This window comes from Triturus cristatus, chromosome 7 (assembly GCF_964204655.1).
Source record: "Triturus cristatus chromosome 7, aTriCri1.1, whole genome shotgun sequence".
NCBI classification, from domain to species: Eukaryota; Metazoa; Chordata; class Amphibia; order Caudata; family Salamandridae; genus Triturus; species Triturus cristatus.
In genome coordinates this window covers 1551062261-1551080264 of record NC_140590.1, presented here as the reverse complement: position 1 = coordinate 1551080264, position 18004 = coordinate 1551062261, and positions in this window count along the sequence as shown.

Sequence of the window (18004 nt, the reverse complement as noted above, 5' to 3'; positions counted from 1 at the left end):
TCAAATTATGCGGCATAAGATGAATTATGTGGCAAATGAGACAAAGCCATAATCATGCGAATAAAGCCGTGGCTGCAGAATCGCATTATTCCAGTGGCACTCAGTATAGATGATCAGTTACGGGTATAAATGAAAGATAGCTACATTGGTACCAGGAAGGTACGTATAAACCAGTGATATCTAAACCATTACACTACTTAACAGCTATACTATTTTGTTAGACTCAATGGGATACTTTTGCTAACAATATTAGACAAAGTGGCATCTGGGAATCCACTCTCTGGACACATTACACGATCATAAATAAATAGATCTAGAGTCTGCCTGTTCAAAGGCATTCACTCTCTTTAATGGGATGGGTTCTCATTAGAAAACGAAAACTGAGAAACCACGTTGGAGGAAACTAAATCATGGAAAACTAATTTTAAGAAATTAGAATTTTAAGGGCATAAATAGACTGAAAAAGAAAGGAAACATTTTAAAGGAAAGATCATTTTAAGGAAAAATCTAAAGACTACATTTAACTTGCGTGGAGAGGATTGTTGGGTTGAGGGATGAGTGATATTTAGGAGTGATGGTGGTTGTAGGGGGCAGGGATGGGTGGAGTTCACGCATAGAACGGGGGTTTTAGGACTGGGTGTTTATGGGTGACTAGTGTTGGTCAATGCAGATAGTCAATGAACAAATCTAGACACCGTTTTTGTTCATACATCTCAAGCACCAAAGAAGAACCCTTTATTCATATATATCCAAGTCATGAGCAGCAGGCTTTAATATTAGAAGACTCTGAGAGGCTGTGACTACTATTTGAAATGATTTACCACAAATGAGTGATTGGATGGCCCCTGGAGGTTTCTGGTTCTATTGGATGGAGGGCGGGGTCCAAATGTCCCAAATTATACCAAAGGCGTAAGGTCAAGATGGAACTTGGCTGAACTCGATGGCTATTTTGCTCAGAGTTTGAAATTACCAAGGCACAGAAAGGAAGGGAATTCTCCTTATCTTGGACTACTGGTTGTACCAGAGCAAGAGGATGTACATTTCACTACAACTCACTGTGCACTAGTGACACTATAGAAAGAGGAATTAAAAATGGAAAAGCAAAGCCGAAGTTTCTCTTTTACTTGGGGAGTCATTATAAAATTAGCTAAGATGGAAACCTAGGCCATCCCCTTTGTGCCCATGTGCTTGAATAGAGGCAAATGCCGTCTTGTGGCAGGAAGCCCTAAATTTAGGCCAAGAAACTATGGTGGCTAGGGAGAAACATCCTTTACCTCGCATGCTTTACTCCACATGCCATTAGCCCGCGGGTTTTACTCCGCAAAAACTTTACAACGTAGGGCTTTACACCGCAAAACTGTTACAACGCATTCCCCAAAGTAACACCCCCCCCCCCCCCGAGTTAGAATAGTAATTGCGTTGGAATAGGTAATACGTTGTAACAGATTGTGTTAACGTTTTTGCGGAGTAAAAAGTGCGAGGTAATGGCATGCAGTGTAAAAAATGAGGAAGTAAAGTGTTCTATTCTGGCCAGGGTCATGGCACCTTCCACAGGGTAAGTATCCTGGATTGAAGATCAGCCCTAGGGGTAAGGAGAATCAGAGTTCCTCCTGGTGTCCAGGCCATAGACAATATGAGAGCATGGTATAGAGATATTTAGTCAAACTTAGGCTATTAATGGTGCTGTGAATTAGACTTAAGCTTTACCTTTTGGGACCACTACTGCAGACTGAAGAGCTCGGCACTGACCATCCATCTGCCCGAGGGCCTCTGACTCTTCCCCTTACGGTCACCACCCCCACTCTGCCTGGTGTCTAGGGTGAATATTTTGGGCTGGGTAATGAGCAAGAGGCACCCCAAAAATGCCAAATTGAAATTCCTTGCAACACACTAAAGGATTGTTGTGAGGTTCAACGCCTTGTGAGAGCCATGATGAGATCTGGTCTTTGGTTTGTGGCCTGAACATGCAAACTTTTCCTTAACACCCACTCTTTCCTTAACACGCTTGAGGCTCTCTGTTGCAGGCTTTGTTCATCTCAATCATCTCACAAAGGCCTACCCAGCAGAAACAGTTGGTGCCCTTGGTGCTGTAATCCTAAAGTCAGTTTCATCAGGCTAATACACGAGTGAACTGAATGCCCCTACAATGTTGTCAACATTGGACTGTATTTCTCATCATTGGCTCCTGCATTCGCTGAGTCATCACAGATGGCGGACCTGGGGGAGCCATTTTGTAAGTCACTGGGCTGGAGCTTCTGCTTGTGAACCCATGGAGGTCATAGTTAATGGTGCAGCTCTCTTGTACTCTACTAATTCCTATGTTGAGTATATCGGATCTATGAAACTCCCACTGGATTAGTTGGGTTGCAACATGTACGTCATCTTTGCAGTTCATTGGAGCGGTTGAATGTTTGTGTGATTTGTGATCCTTTTTTTCCAAGTGTTGTAATGAACAGGAATGCAGGACAAGCAAGGTAAAGGCCAAAATGTGGCTAAATGTTTTTTAATTAAGCTCCCTGGGAAGTTCGGAACTTCCTCCTGTCATTGGAAAAGGACTAGAACCGGACATGACTCAACACCCTGAACCTTTCATAAAAGAAGTTCTGCTGGCATTCACTAAGATAAGTACCATTCTAATTTCTTAATAACCAAAATGTTATCCTGACAGAAATCATGGAAATGCTAGTCTTTTGGCTTTTGGATTTCATGCAGGTTGTTCAGGGATCTCAGATGAGCTCTGATACCACTAACCAAGATTGAGAGAGACTGGTTAAGTAAACAATTTCCCAGCCAGACTCAGGGTTGTGGCTGATGGTAAGATGGAACACTTTGTTCAACCTGAGGAAGCGCGAGAGTGGTTGAATGACTGGAGAAAACAGGTATAATGATGTGCCTGTTGACACTGCCAGTGCTAGGCCTGTATGCCTTGAGACCCCATCAAAACCCACCAGAGGGGCCCCTACATGGGATGTGGAGGGCCATATATTTTATTGAACTGATGCATTCACTCCTCCCTACCCCAGTGTGGTACAAATCCAAGATAATTTTAGTACAATACAATGCTTTTTTCTCTTTAGCATTGTTGGTCTGAGCTGGCCGCAAGATAAATCTCGAACACTATATATTTTTTATATCATAACATTTTTGTGTCTCTATTAATTTTGCCATTTTCTTTGGTGTGAAAATTGCTCCTTTTTGCGTGGTCAGCCTCCAATTTATTGCTGGGCACTCATGCACTGCTGTCTAGCCAGTGTCCACTGAATGTGTCCAAACCCCCACAAATCTGTAGAAATTGGCTAATCCCGGACTGGTATAATTCAATCTCCTATTCTCCTGTAAGACTGCAGTATATGGTGTAGCAACTTTACTAGTGACATGGAAAGTTGAAGGTCACTTGAGGATTCAAGCACTTATTAAACCATCCACTAGTGTGACATACGAAACAATGGCTTCAGGACTACCAGTGAAACCTGACTGCTGCAGATGAAACCGGCAGCCTGACCAGTGAAAATAACCTTTTGAAAGGGGTAGAGTCTTCCTTTTAAATATTAAGTGTTTCCCCTGTGGGCCTTGCAGACCACAAGGGAGGGTGCGCAGAATTTAAAAGTTGGACATGTAAAAATCCTATGAGAAAACTAGAGTTAATATCTCAGGTTTGGGCTCAGCTAAAAAGATTATTCTACCACAGTTTTAAATATATATTATATCTAATGGTAACGTTAGCTATTTAATAAATATTTAGCAAAAGTAACTTTTAGAATGTTACCTTTCCCTTTGTCAAGCTCCTGGTAGTAAATTTGCATTAGCTCTCCAGCAGCTGCCCAGCCAATGCTTGACTTTAATATGGTGTGAAAACTGCTCCCAAAGTAGACAATGGCCAGGGTTGAGGAGGTGTTTTTCTTCTTTTTGCAGGAATACCAGTTAGCATGAACCCACACACCTGATTAACTTGTTAAGGGGTCTGTCCTTTTACCATTAAAGGAAAGGTGAGACCTGGAGAAGGCAAACATGGGAGCTAACATAGAACCGGTTTTGAGTAACCAAAGAGGAGGTGACTGCTCATTTCCTTGGACACACCTCTGGACATGCACACATTTTCTGTACAAGGGAGAAATAGATTTCCCATCTTAGATTTTTAGAAGTAATGTGCACTGTGGGAGTGTTTGCAGTATAGTAAACAGGAACTGCTGAAAAAGTGTGAGTGGATGCCCCTGGGCACTTTTACCCAATTGGTTAGGGAGGAGCTAGGAGTCAACCCCTGCTAGCTAATGAATCAATAAATGTGGCACCCTCTTCAGAACACTTTATAGACCTGTAGAAGAAAGACTGCACCTGCTATCTTTAAGACCTTTGAGGACACCTAAAGGGCTGTACCTCCTTCCACTTGTACCCATGACAAAGATGTGGACTTCAAGGGTTAGTTGGCCGCCCTTCTGTTTGGCTACAGTGACACAATAAGTTGCAAGAGTTCTCATTCCGAAATGCCCACCTGACCAGTTGCTACTGGGCCTAAACTGGATCTCCTGCTTGTAGCCTCTGCTGGATTGAGTCCTGACCTCTAAGTGTTCTCCCTAGGGTCCTGAGACCCTTAGCTCGGTCTAACTCGACATCTCCTAAAATCTCTGAAAAACTATTTTTAAAATTGGAGTGGGATTTTTATTGCGTTGTGTTTATACATTTTAAATGTCTGATACTTCCGATTGATTTACACATCATCGCTACCAGGGGTTGAGCTTATGTTTAAATTAGTTAAACCTTTGTCTGGACCCAACAGGTTAGTGACTTTATTACTTGTGGGGGACTACCACAACACCCCAATTAGTAATTCACTTTCTTACAGGGGTCTTCAATTTGGTGGCCTCTTGTGTGTGACATGGGATTGCCAAGGATGGGATGAGAAACTTTGTGCACAATATTGATGCTAATGTTAGCAGTCATCGAGTATGTGTGAATCTGCTAGGTCACAACGCAGTCCATGCGACAAAAAGTAGAGGAATTTTAAAGAGTTAATCCTTTTGTAATGTGTTTCTGAAGGTGTTGGCATTGCTCATATTTGAATAGTCTTACTGATGCACCTACACTGACCACATTAGGAAAGACCAATGTTGATCGGCTTCAGAGATTCACAATTGAAGATGCATCTTTTGAAAGTTACCTACTTTTTGTCTTGTGCACCAACTTGTAAACTAAGTCTTGGCAAAGCTCACAGGCGCTACATGAAGTCTAAGATGAGTGAAATACGGGGACGCTTTGCTCTTAAGGACGCTGAAACCGGAGGCAGGGGGAGCGACACCAGGCATTTCTAAACGCCGCCGTGAGGGCAACGGACATCGAGGGACTCAATTGCCCAGACGCCCAAACGGTCGCCGCAGTGACGCGGCTGAGAGCGCCGGCAGGCGCATAAAGCCCTCAGCAGCCTCCCGCAGCGCGGGACGCTTTGCTCTTAAGGACGCTGAAACCGGAGGCAGGGGGAGCGACACCAGGCATTCCTAAATGCTGCTGTGAGGGCAACGGACATCGAGGGACTCCATTGCCCAGACGCCCCAACGGTCGCCGCTGTGACGCGGCTGAGAGCGCCGGCAGGCGCATGAAGCCCTCAGCAGCCTCCCGCAGCGCGGGACGCTTTGCTCTTAAGGACGCTGAAACCGGAGGCAGGGAGAGCGACACCAGGCATTCCTAAACGCCGCTGTGAGGGCAACGGACATCGAGGGACTCCATTGCCCAGACGCCCCAACGGTCGCCGCTGTGACGCGGCTGAGAGCGCCGGCAGGCGCATAAAGCCCTCAGCAGCCTCCCGCAGCGCGGGACGCTTTGCTCTTAAGGACGCTGAAACCGGAGGCAGGGGGTGCGACACCAGGCATTCCTAAACGCCGCCGTGAGGGCAACTGACATCGAGGGACTCCATTGCCCAGACGCCCCAACAGTCGCCGCTGTGACGCGGCTGAGAGCGCCGGCAGGCGCATAAAGCCCTCAGCAGCCTCCCGCAGCGCGGGACGTTTTGCTCTTAAGGACGCTGAAACCGGAGGCAGGGGGAGCGACACCAGGCATTCCTAAACGCCGCCGTGAGGGCAACGGACATCGAAGGACTCCATTGCCCAGACGCCCCAACGGTCGCCGCTGTGACGCGGCTGAGAGCGCCGGCAGGCGCATAAAGCCCTCAGCAGCCTCCCGCAGCGCGGGACGCGCGCGGGCAGCGCCCGGGCCAAGGGCGGGCCCGTCCTTGCCCATCAGTGTCAGGAAGAGGCAGGGCTGGGCCCCCCCTCTAACGCCCCCAGCCCACAGGTACTTTGAAACTTTGTTGCCTAGTTGTGTTGCCTATCAGCTTAATAATTTACAATGGGGAAAAAGATACCAGTTGTACCCAGAAGAAATGTTAAGCAGAAATTGCCTCCAACAACCCCTACTACCCCACTGCCTAGCCTGACAGCAATAGACAAAATGTTACAAAAGACCATCAGCGTTGTCGCCACGGCTATTCAAAACACTGAAAGGTGCCTATCGCTTCCACCAAGTTTGCCCCTACGAATGCACCAAGAAAACTCTCTGGAGTCCCTACTTGCTACATCTTATGCGGGGCTCCCTGGTGTAGCCAATAATGTGAATTGCACCACTGAGGATGTAGTCCCTCAAGGTCATTTGTTTATGGAAACCAGGCTTTCGTCGACCCCTATCATGATATGGTAAAGCATGAATAGGGACTCTGACCCCTCGTTATCCCCAGCTAACAATCAGTTATGTCTGGGGGGGGGCAGGTTCATATCCCGACCTTGATATAATGGTTGTAGATGGGGACAAGGGTACCAGCGCACCAATGCAAACCAGGGGGCAGAAAGCCAAGAGGCAAAAGGCTAAGGCTAAACGAAAACACATAGAGCCAGTACCGAATAAACATAAGAATGGGCACATCCAAACTCGAAGAACTATTGCCCCCTCAGAGCAAAATAAGGGTAAGGGGGATGGTCAAACCGGCAAGGCAGCCCCTCCAATTATAGAAACCAACATAGCGTCAGGTAATGACAATTTTTGGGGGAGAATGGAGATACTGATAACCACCCCTTTAGGGCCCTTAAATCAACAAGTTTTGAACATAGAAAAGAAGCTGACCGCATTGGATGATTATGTAACGGCATTGGGTGCAATCATAAATCTATACCAGATTTGGGGACCATTACTGCAAATGAATCTCAATCAACCGTGGTTAACACGAAAAAAGTCCACACAAATGCCCCCTTGCCCCCGCCCTTACTAAAACCAAGCAAAAGTGACAATCCACCCAATGCGGAATCCTTGGTTACTGGGGTACCTAAATCGAATCTGACTAAGACTACTACTCCTGAAGGCACTAAAAATAAAAAGGCACAACCTAGACATGATAGTATCAATAAGCGAAATTGACCAACCTCGCCTCTAGTTAAGCCGGACCAACCTACATTAATTAACACAAGACAGATTCCGGCCCGTATTAGCTTGCCTCCTGAGTGTGGAGCTTATGTATTGGTCCTAGTTAATGTGCCTAAACTAAGAAAGGACCAAGAGGAAAATTTTACAACTCTTAAAAATAGAACCCTCCACTGGTTATCCAGAAATGGTCATTTCCCAATGGAAGGCGCAGGGGAGATTATCCATACCCAAAGAGTGGGCTGGGTGGGCCCGTTAAGAAAAAAGTTTGAGGGAGACTGTATAATCATTAATTTCAGGTCCCCGCAATGGGCTCAATCCACGCTTGCAAAAGCTCCACAGCCCTCACGATGGGAATATAACACCACTCTCCTTCCCCTAGGATACTTTTATAGGCACCTAATAGACCCTAATTTTAATTCTGGGATTGATTCCCTAGGATATTGTATAAACTCAAATTTTAACATTAGAAATGATAGTCGACTGTACCATCAGGATCATAACCCTGATTTCAGGATTGGCCAGCAATTATTTCCCACTGCACCCCAGTACACTTTAAATGATAGGCCCTATGTGAGGACCATTCAAATCCCTAACACGACCCACAATGAGCCAAGGTATACGTACAATATCCCAACCTACAATCGGTTTGATCTTGCTTTTTCAAACCTAGAAGATCAGGATTGACTGGGGAATATTGTAAGTAATACTGAACGCACAGAGGTAGCCGTTGCCATTGGGGAATATTTATATTTAACACAAACTGACACTACTAAGCTAATGACAGCACAGGATGTTATTGCCCCACCACTAGCCATATGTGAAGACACAACAGCTCCACCATCCCAACCTAAACAGAGCGCAGGGGATAAACCCCTGGGCCCCACTTGCGGCTTCGATTTAACAATCCTTAGTTGGAACGTCGCCAGACTTAAATCAAGACTGTCTGACCCCCAATGGGTACAGTTATTGGATGGTAAAGACATCGTCATGTTCCAAGAGACATGGGCTGTGGAGAATTTGCACTTAGAGGGCTATCATTGCTTTAGTATAACTGCATCGAAACCTGTTTTTGGGCGTGCAGTGGGATGCCTTTTTATTGGAATTAGGATATTGGCAGGTGGCACTATTAAGGATCTGTCAGAAGGGAATCCAAATATTCAGGTCCTTGAATATAAGCGAAAGACCAAGATCTATTTAATTAATTTTTATAACAACAATTTTCACTCTGTACCGAACAGGAATTACACAGCACTCTCCAACACCCTACGACACCTTGAATCAAACATAGGTCTAGAAGAGGAGTCAGGGATTTTAATTTGGGGAGATTTTAACGCCAAAATTACGAAAAAGCACTGGCTTGTGGACAAAAACCATCTAGATCCAGCAGAACGCAGAGGCACTGAACTAGTCAACATGCTAAGTGAATATATCCTTAGCAATATTATGGAAGCAAGCCAAACCCCTAGGATGGCTAGCGCCCCCACGCTCAGAGGCAGGGACTTTTGCTCAACCATTGATTATATTTTCACATCCTCCTACCTAATAGACCGTGTAACAGACCCTAAAGTAGTAGAGACATTATTTGGAGATCATAATCCCCTTGTAATCACTCTACATTTAGGCCCCAGTCCGGTATTTGCTAACCTAAACGGTGCCAGAGACATTACACCATCTGGTGATGGCCTCCGTTTAAAATGGAGGGGAATTGATTGTGGAGCTATACTTGATAGTGTGACAAACAATCACTCTGAATTAATTAATTCTTGTTCACTATTTGACGGGGACTGTGATAGAATAATCACGGATTTTGATAAACTGTGCTCAGTAATAAAAACCTCTTTGTCAGCCCCACCACCCTCAAAAGGGAAAGACCCAAGGTGGTTTGACTCTGCTTGTTCTTTAGCAAATAGGGAATTACGTAGGGCACTGACAAGCAAGCCAAGGAACCCAGTAGAGGTCCAGTTAGCCAGGAAACGGTATAAATTAAAAATAGCTGAGAGAAAGGCCGCATTGCTGACGGAACAATGGGAATTGTTGGTTGTTAGTGCGAACCAGAAGAGCAGTGGCCCATTCTGGTCCGCCGTTAGGAAAATGCGGGACTTGGGCAAGCATCTATCTCCAATTAGCTGCAATATAACCAGTAGCACCTGGGAGGCCCATTTTTCCAAGATTTATGCTACCCCGATTGAGGATGTAATCACCCCAGATTTGGGACAGTCGCGCAATCTGCAGATTGATCTCCATGAGGTAGAGATAGCCATTAGCGAGAGTCTTGGTAACAAGGCCCCTGGCCCAGATGGACTCCCCATAGATGTCATTAAGCACAGCCTGGCCTTATGGGCACCAATTCTTCTCAATGTTTTCAATAGCCTGTCAAAAGCGCTTATCCCTAAGACATGGACCTCCAGTATCATAGTTCCAATATATAAAAAGGGTGATAGATGAGACCCAGTCAACTATCGCCCAATCTCGCTCCTGGATAACACTCTTAAAATATTGTGGCGAGTTATTTACAACAGGGTTTTAGTGTGGACTGAAGATCTAGGTATATTGGACCCGTGTCAGATGGGATTTAGGGGAGGGTTGGGCACGGTCGAGCAATGTTTGAATTTAAAACTAATAATTGATAAGTATAATGTTGCTCGATCATCCCCCATTTACCTCGCCTTTATGGATCTCTCATCCGCTTTTGATTTGGTCAACAGAACCAAACTGTGGTCCATGCTTCTCAGTTATGGTCTGGATGAGGCCCTCGTACATTTCCTGGCTCACCTCCATACTGACCTCAAAGCACAAGTTAGGATTGGGTTGGGTGGTGAGGTATCTGGAGCAGTAAAGATTGGTAGGGGGGGTTAGGCAGGGGTGCGTTTTAGCACCCCTGCTGTTTATTATTTATATCAATGGTATAGCAAAGGCCCTAAAACAAGCAACTAAAGATGTGCCTAACATTCAGGGGTATCCCTTGCCAGTCCTTTTATATGCAGACGATGCGGTTCTCATGGGCCGCACCCCAAACGCCCTCCGTCTGCTTGTGGAGACTTTTGTAGACCATATGGAGGGCTTGGATCTGCGCGTTAATTTAAAAAAAATCTTTTATGTCCTGTGGGCCAGGGAAACGGAAGCTCAATACCATACACATAGGGTCAGATAAATTAGACTCTGTAAACGCGTTTCCATATTTAGGGTTAGTTTTCGCTGCGAACGGCTCATGGAGTGGGCATTTAGCCCATGCCATGAACAAGTTCTCGAAAGCTACCAACTCAATATTGAGCCTCCCCCGTCCAAAGAAATTAGGCCCCACCAAAGCCATTTAAAAAATTTTTAGATCACAGTGCATACCTGTAGCTACTTATGGGGCTGAGGTTTGGGGCTCAGGAAAAAGTCCTGGTATCAAGTGGGAAGAGAGCCGTTTCTGCAGGAAATTACTGGGCGCCCCAATCTCATCCCCTGATTTTATCTGCCATAGAGAGTTAAACCTCCCCCATGTCTGTGACTTTATTAGATCCAGACCAGCCCTATTCTGGTTGAGGATATGGAGGAACGATTCAGCCTCCTTAACACAAGACATAATTAAAGATTGTCTCAAATGCGATCACAGCCTATCAATTCCCTGGCTCGCCGGAGTCCAAAAAACACTGAGCTCTGTGAATAGGGGCGATCTTTTCTCCGACCCAGCCAGAATCGAACCCAAAGATAAGGTAGAGGTCAAACAAGCACTTTATGCACTTTTTGATACAGAGAGAATGGCAAGGGAAATACCCAAACCCACTATTGTTAGATACATGGAGAATGATTTGTGCAAGCAATCACTCCCACTTTATCTTACCCTTCCCTTGTCCAATTGGGAAAGGTCCTTGCTATTTCGAGTAAGGGCAGGTTCCTTAAAACCTTTGCTGGGTTTTCCACTGGGCTATATAAACACAACAGAATAGGGGGTCTAATAGTCAAAGGCACAAGGTTAAAGAAAAGGAAGAGTAGTGTGTGAAATATCAAACCCAAATATAGTTAGAGCAGAGCACGGAAAACCATCAAACCGACTCAACCAAAGAGACCAAAATTGAGAGCAAAGTCACCTCTCACGATCAGTTATTATCATGTGGTCTCCACCTTGAGCCGAGGTATGCCTCTTGATCATAGAGACTTCCTCGTTCGTGTACGGCTCTATTGCTCATGTGGGTTGATAAGAAGAGGTCTAGGGGTCACGTGACAGACTGTGGCCACCAGACAGAAGAAGTGCAGTGCAGGGGAAAGTGAAATTTAAAACGAGATTGTGTGAAGAGTATGATATAATTCACTCATTTCTACACATCTCGATTAAAAGGTGTGTGAACAAAAAATGTATACCAAGCAGTGCCAACTAGTCACTGTTGAATGAGGGTCAACATGTTTCAGCCTACACGGGATTGATGCCCAAGGCTTTCTTCAGGACCTATATACATTAACGCTACTGCATTCAAATGATGGATTCCAAATAGTGCATACTTAGCATGAGAAAAAGTAATAAATACGACCTCACTTAGTCCTAATCCTCTGAATCACAGGGTGCTAGCATCACCTGAGGAGAAAGGACAGTAAAACACACATAATAGACCAATTCAGAAACAACGTGCCATCTACAAACAAGCAAATTTAATTTAATTTAAAAATGCCTGATTAATCACTGTGAAAGAAACAACATAATGCTTACCCAGCGTGATCAGGGATTGCACCTCACCTACCCTGGAACCTGGCTCAGGTTAAGGAGGCCCCGCTCTACATCATGGGTAGAAAAACAAAACACCCTTTTTTTTGTATATTTTGTTTGTTTTGTAATTATTTATTACTGAATTGGAACAACAAAGAGCCCAAGTGTACTCCTCGTTGTTCAGACGTTATATTAAACGCAAAGGACTCCTAACACCCTCAAAGTGCTCTCCCATACAGTGCAAAACAGCCCCTCCCAAAGAAACAGCTCTTGAAAATATTAACGGTATTATAAGTGCAAAGGTGATTAGTAACGGTCAACATGAGTATCTCTGGCTTGTAAGCGACCCAAAATAATCATCATCTGTCTCTTACGCGCCCACATAAAAAATGATAGCCATTCTGCCATGTTGTATTGGTCAGCTGTCTTAGTTCTAGAGAGGGAGGCGCGCTCGTAAGCATGCCTCATCCAAACTCGTAAACAAAAAGAAATCAGAGAAAACCGAGTGTTAAGCGCTTGGTTAATAGCACCTCTCACCTGTCCGTCGTTGCCCCTGGCTTTCCTAAGCAGGGTGGGAGGCAACGTACCGGACCCGGGATTGTGTTCAAATACTCTCACCCACAGTACACGCCCTACGTTGCGTATCAGAAGACTACGGTGAGCAACGCGTCCCAAATGCTAAAACTACAGAAAAGCAGCATGCCTCATGGGAGGTGTAGTTACTCGCTACCAATGCGCTTCAAAGTTAACACCCCACGCTGCGTAGCAAGATACTACGGTGCGCGCCGTGTCCAAGATAGTAGAACTACAGAGAGATGGCATACCTCATGGGAAGTGTAGTTTGATGCTATCAGTGCGCTTCGAGACTGACTGCACGAAAAAAGTCTAAAAACAGGCAGACCACTGTCAAAACAGGGTTGCCGTTGTATTTACCTTGACGAACTGCAGTATTGCTCTGCGTCTATTGCAATCCCAAACAGACCCGGGAGTCCCAAATCAATAACATCTACTGTTCGGGTATCATATGGAGTACTAACTAGGTAAAGTCAGTTGTGGCGTTGCAGCGGGAGGCGAGCTCATTGTGTCTACTCGGTTTACTCACTAGTGTACTCAGTGCACATCGTGTACTGTAAAGCGTTCATTGGCATGCTGGTATGGCACACAGGTTTAGTAGTTGGTAAATTCATCTCTGTTAGTTTATATTTAGTTACAATAGTTCACATCTAGTGTTCCTATTGCCTACTTAATGGGTAATCTGGTGTGTTTGAAAAAAGCTTGTTTGTGTGCTGGTGTCCCGCAAAGCCCAAAGTTTTCTATTTAGTTACAGTAATCCACATCTAGTGTTCCTTCTCAGGGCCCTGGAAGTGGACACATAGTGGACACATAGTGGGATGAAGGGCCGAGGTTAGTACCTCATCCATTGTGTCAATACACAACATATGTGATAAACTAAGACCAGGAGTATCACGATGTATCATAGTGCTGTAACGCACAGTTATGTGAAGACACTCCTTCATATTAGATGCTCGTCCAGGGGATATCATCATTTAATCCCAAGGTGTCACAACATAGTCGATGAACCCATTTCTGCTCTTTGGTGAACAAAAACCGGGAGATATCACTGATGTGTTGTGGAATAATCGGTTTCTCCAGTATTGTCCAGTGGAACTCATCTGCAGTGTGATTGGCTTCAGTATAATGTCTGGTGAGTTTTGTGTTGGATTTACGGCACCTGAAGGTGCTCTTGTGCTCTGACATGCGGAGCCTTTGGGAGGGGCTGTTTTGCACTGTATGGGAGAGCACTTTGAGGGTGTTAGGAGTCCTTTGCGTTTAATATAACGTCTGAACAACGAGGAGTACACTTGGGCTCTTTGTTGTTCCAATTCAGTAATAAATAATTACAAAACAAACAAAATATACAAAAAAAAGGGTGTTTTGTTTTTCTACCCATGATGTAGAGCGGGGCCTCCTTAATCTGAGCCAGGTTCCAGGGTAGGTGAGGTGCAATCCCTGATCACGCTGGGTAAGCATTATGTTGTTTCTTTCACAGTGATTAATCAGGCATTTTTACATTAAATTAAATTTGCTTGTTTGTAGATGGCACGTTGTTTCTGAATTGGTCTATTATGTGTGTTTTACTGTCCTTTCTCCTCAGGTGATGCTAGCACCCTGTGATTCAGAGGATTAGGACTAAGTGAGGTCGTATTTATTACTTTTTCTCATGCTAAGTATGCACTATTTGGAATCCATCATTTGAATGCAGTAGCGTTAATGTATATAGGTCCTGAAGAAAGCCTTGGGCATCAATCCCGTGTAGGCTGAAACATGTTGACCCTCATTCAACAGTGACTAGTTGGCACTGCTTGGTATACATTTTTTGTTCACACACCTTTTAATCGAGATGTGTAGAAATGAGTGAATTATATCATACTCTTCACACAATCTCGTTTTAAATTTCACTTTCCCCTGCACTGCACTTCTTCTGTCTGGTGGCCACAGTCTGTCACGTGACCCCTAGACCTCTTCTTATCAACCCACATGAGCAATAGAGCCGTACACTAACGAGGAAGTCTCTATGATCAAGAGGCATACCTCGGCTCAAGGTGGAGACCACATGATAATAACTGATCGTGAGAGGTGACTTTGCCCTCAATTTTGGTCTCTTTGGTTGAGTCGGTTTGATGGTTTTCCGTGCTCTGCTCTAACTATATTTGGGTTTGATATTTCACACACTACTCTTCCTTTTCTTTAACCTTGTGCCTTTGACTATTAGACCCCCTATTCTGTTGTGTTTATATAGTTTGGCTTATGGGGATTAGAATTTGGGCAGGTCTTTAAACATTTTTCCCTTAGACCCTTTATCCAGTTGGAAGTTTTGATATTTTCCACTGGGCTACCATCACTCAACAGAATATAATCCATGCCTGTGTGATGGAATCAGCACACAGAACGAATTGCACTTTCTATTTTTCTGTAAATTTTATTTAAAATACATTAATTGGTTTTTAACACCCTATTTTAGGAAACGAAGACCCCTCTCATTGGGGGAGTCTTGTCAAATGTTACTTTCCCTGGACACGGACAAACTAATTTTCCGCACTAGCACTTTTCTGAGACTTATAATACGTGTACGTAAAATGATGGAAAATCCCTGAACAACAGCTGTGTTGCCTTTTTACTAATCTAAAATTGTATTTTGGAATTCTGTGTAAATTTGGTTTTATGTGTGTACTTTTATGGATTTTATGAAATTCGAATAAAGGTCTTTTGATTGATTGAGTGAAATACGTGTTAGATGTTTGATAAGATTGGCGCTGGAATTTTTGTTCAAGCTGAAACAGGACTTTTTCTTTTACAATATTCAATTCAAAGGATGCATTAACAAATTAGCTGATCAATAAATGAAACACTCCTTTCAGCTGAAGCACAAGAATTAAAAGATTAATGTAGCTGAATGGATATTAAAAACCATTGGTAGCCACAACTACGGATACTTTATGAGTTCCCATACTTCCAATAAGGTCTCTTTATTAGCCCGAATTTCCTTTTGAATAGTTATCTGAAATTTAAGAAACAAATTACACAAAATAAGGCAGAATGCATATCTGGCATACAGCATTATATTCTAGCGTGAAATGCGTCCTTTTGTCAATCTTGAATACATTTTGCGTAACAAAAAATAGCACAAAAACTATTAGTTCTCCAAACAGGTGCTCCCATTCTGTTTTTTCATGTTGTTCTCATAAAAGAATTTTATCCTGAATGGACTTGAAATTACATGATGTGGCATATCCTCACTCAGGCTTGGTCTCAGGCCTTGTATATACAAGTGAAACATGGAAATTAAGCAATCTTATGCCAGCATAACCAAAGTTTCGCCCGGGCCTAGACATTAATGGAGTGAAACGGTCACCCCCAGGAATAGCAGTGGATGCCATTGCATCCAGGTTAACCCATTAACAGAGTCTACTCAACATACTTGTAATTCTTATTCTCTCACACCGATGAGTTCTGTGTAGCTGTGTTATATACAGGAACAGTGGCCTGCTAGTAACAGATGAAGGAGTACAGATGTAACAAATTCTTTATAGCAGGTCTTCACCATTGCATTTAATGTGGATGATGTACATAGTGAAGCCTGAGTGGTCCATAATGTTATTTTGCACTTAGTGCTCAATCACTGGTCATTCAGGTAAGCAGATGCCACCAGCCCTGATATAATAAGATTACGGGTCACAAAAGCTATTGTGGCACACACTTGTAGGAATACAGTGTAATGTTACTGATCCTGATGCAGAATTTTTGAATTGTGGGCATCAGACAAGCGGAGAGCAGGGAGAACAAATGGTAAAAAGAGGTCCTGTACAGACCAAATAACCAACCTGCAATGGTTTCATCTGTACATGCATGGTAAACAGCCAGTGAACGCCCTCTGTCCTTTAAGTGGGTTTTGCACCAAACCTACAGCACTGTATTGTTTCATCAACTTGTATTTTGAGTTCTTGCTCCAATATTTTTCCTAACCACATGCGACAGTGCACTCCTTTTATGTGAAGGTGTGGGAAAGTGTAAGCAAAGGCCTCTTTTTGTATGTCCACTTCAACGTTTTTTGGGATTGATGCTACTAGTTTTTCGGTGCCAGTGATCTAAACCCTTACAAAGTGTATGTCAAATTGGCTACCCCCAATTGTCAGAGACTGACTTACTTTTAAGTCCTTAGAATATGGTAGCCTGGGTACCCACGGCATGTAAGGCAGTGTCTACCCAGGGCTGTAGCCCTGATTGGGTCACCCTGTGTGTGACAAAGTACAAAGCGGCTTCCAGCCTGGCACGGCAGACTGGAAGGGCAGTAGTAAAACTGCCAGTACGACTTTGCCTTTCAAACCAATGGCAAAGCCCCACTTCCCTTAACAATATATGTAAGTCTCCCCTAAGTAAGGCCTATTGAGCCTTAAGGCAGGGAGCCATATATTAGTAAGAGACATGTATTTTTTTATACGTCTTAACAGCAACACTTCTAAACTGTCGTTTTGCTATGGAAGAGTTAGTAGCCCCATTAGCAAACAAAGGGTTACTGGCACACCCCTCATACCGGTTAACCTCTGAATGGGACTACTTAGATGGGCACTGTAAGGTGTCAAATTAATTGTGGCATTGAAACCCGACTTGATGACTAAGTCGAATTTAATGTCACTATTAAAGAAATGCAACTTTTAGAAGGTAACTCAGTTTGTCCAGTGGCCTCATACAGTACTGATTCTAATTAACAAGAGCACAACCCAAATGTCCATGTGAACATGGGTATCAAGTGTAAAACTTGGGACAAGTGTTCACATGGAACTCATTTTCTAAAACAGATATAATACAGGAAATCCTGAAAAGATTTAATCTAGTCACAAACCAATAGTGTTTCTACAGAAGTTGAATTTTGTTACGGGCAGCTAGTCAAAGAGTGAGAGACTGCATAGCCAATGGGACCTGTTAGAAGTGAAGTCAATGCCTGTGTGACCCAGGAAAAAGAGAGTAAAGATGGAGACCAGAGAAGGAGGGTGCTGAATGGCAAAAGGGTACCAGTATGATGGTGCCCAAAAAAAGGGGGGACTTCACAACCGATTCATATGTGACCCACGGTGCAGAACATATGGGCTTGCTCGGAGGGAGGGGAAAACTGCAAATGTTACAACTGTGGGGCAGAAGCCTATTAGTTCTGTGATAAATCAACCAATTTCTATGTACAAATACATTTATATAGTAAAGTTTGTACAATAATCACATTGTCAGAAGAAACATCCAAATGGTGAGCATATACACATCATGTATGTTGTAGAAGACGCTTATTGACAGATGTCTTTTTACTGTATCAGTCTTTCAGTACATTAAGGTAATTAATTTCCGCTATTATTCCATTGAGTTTAATCC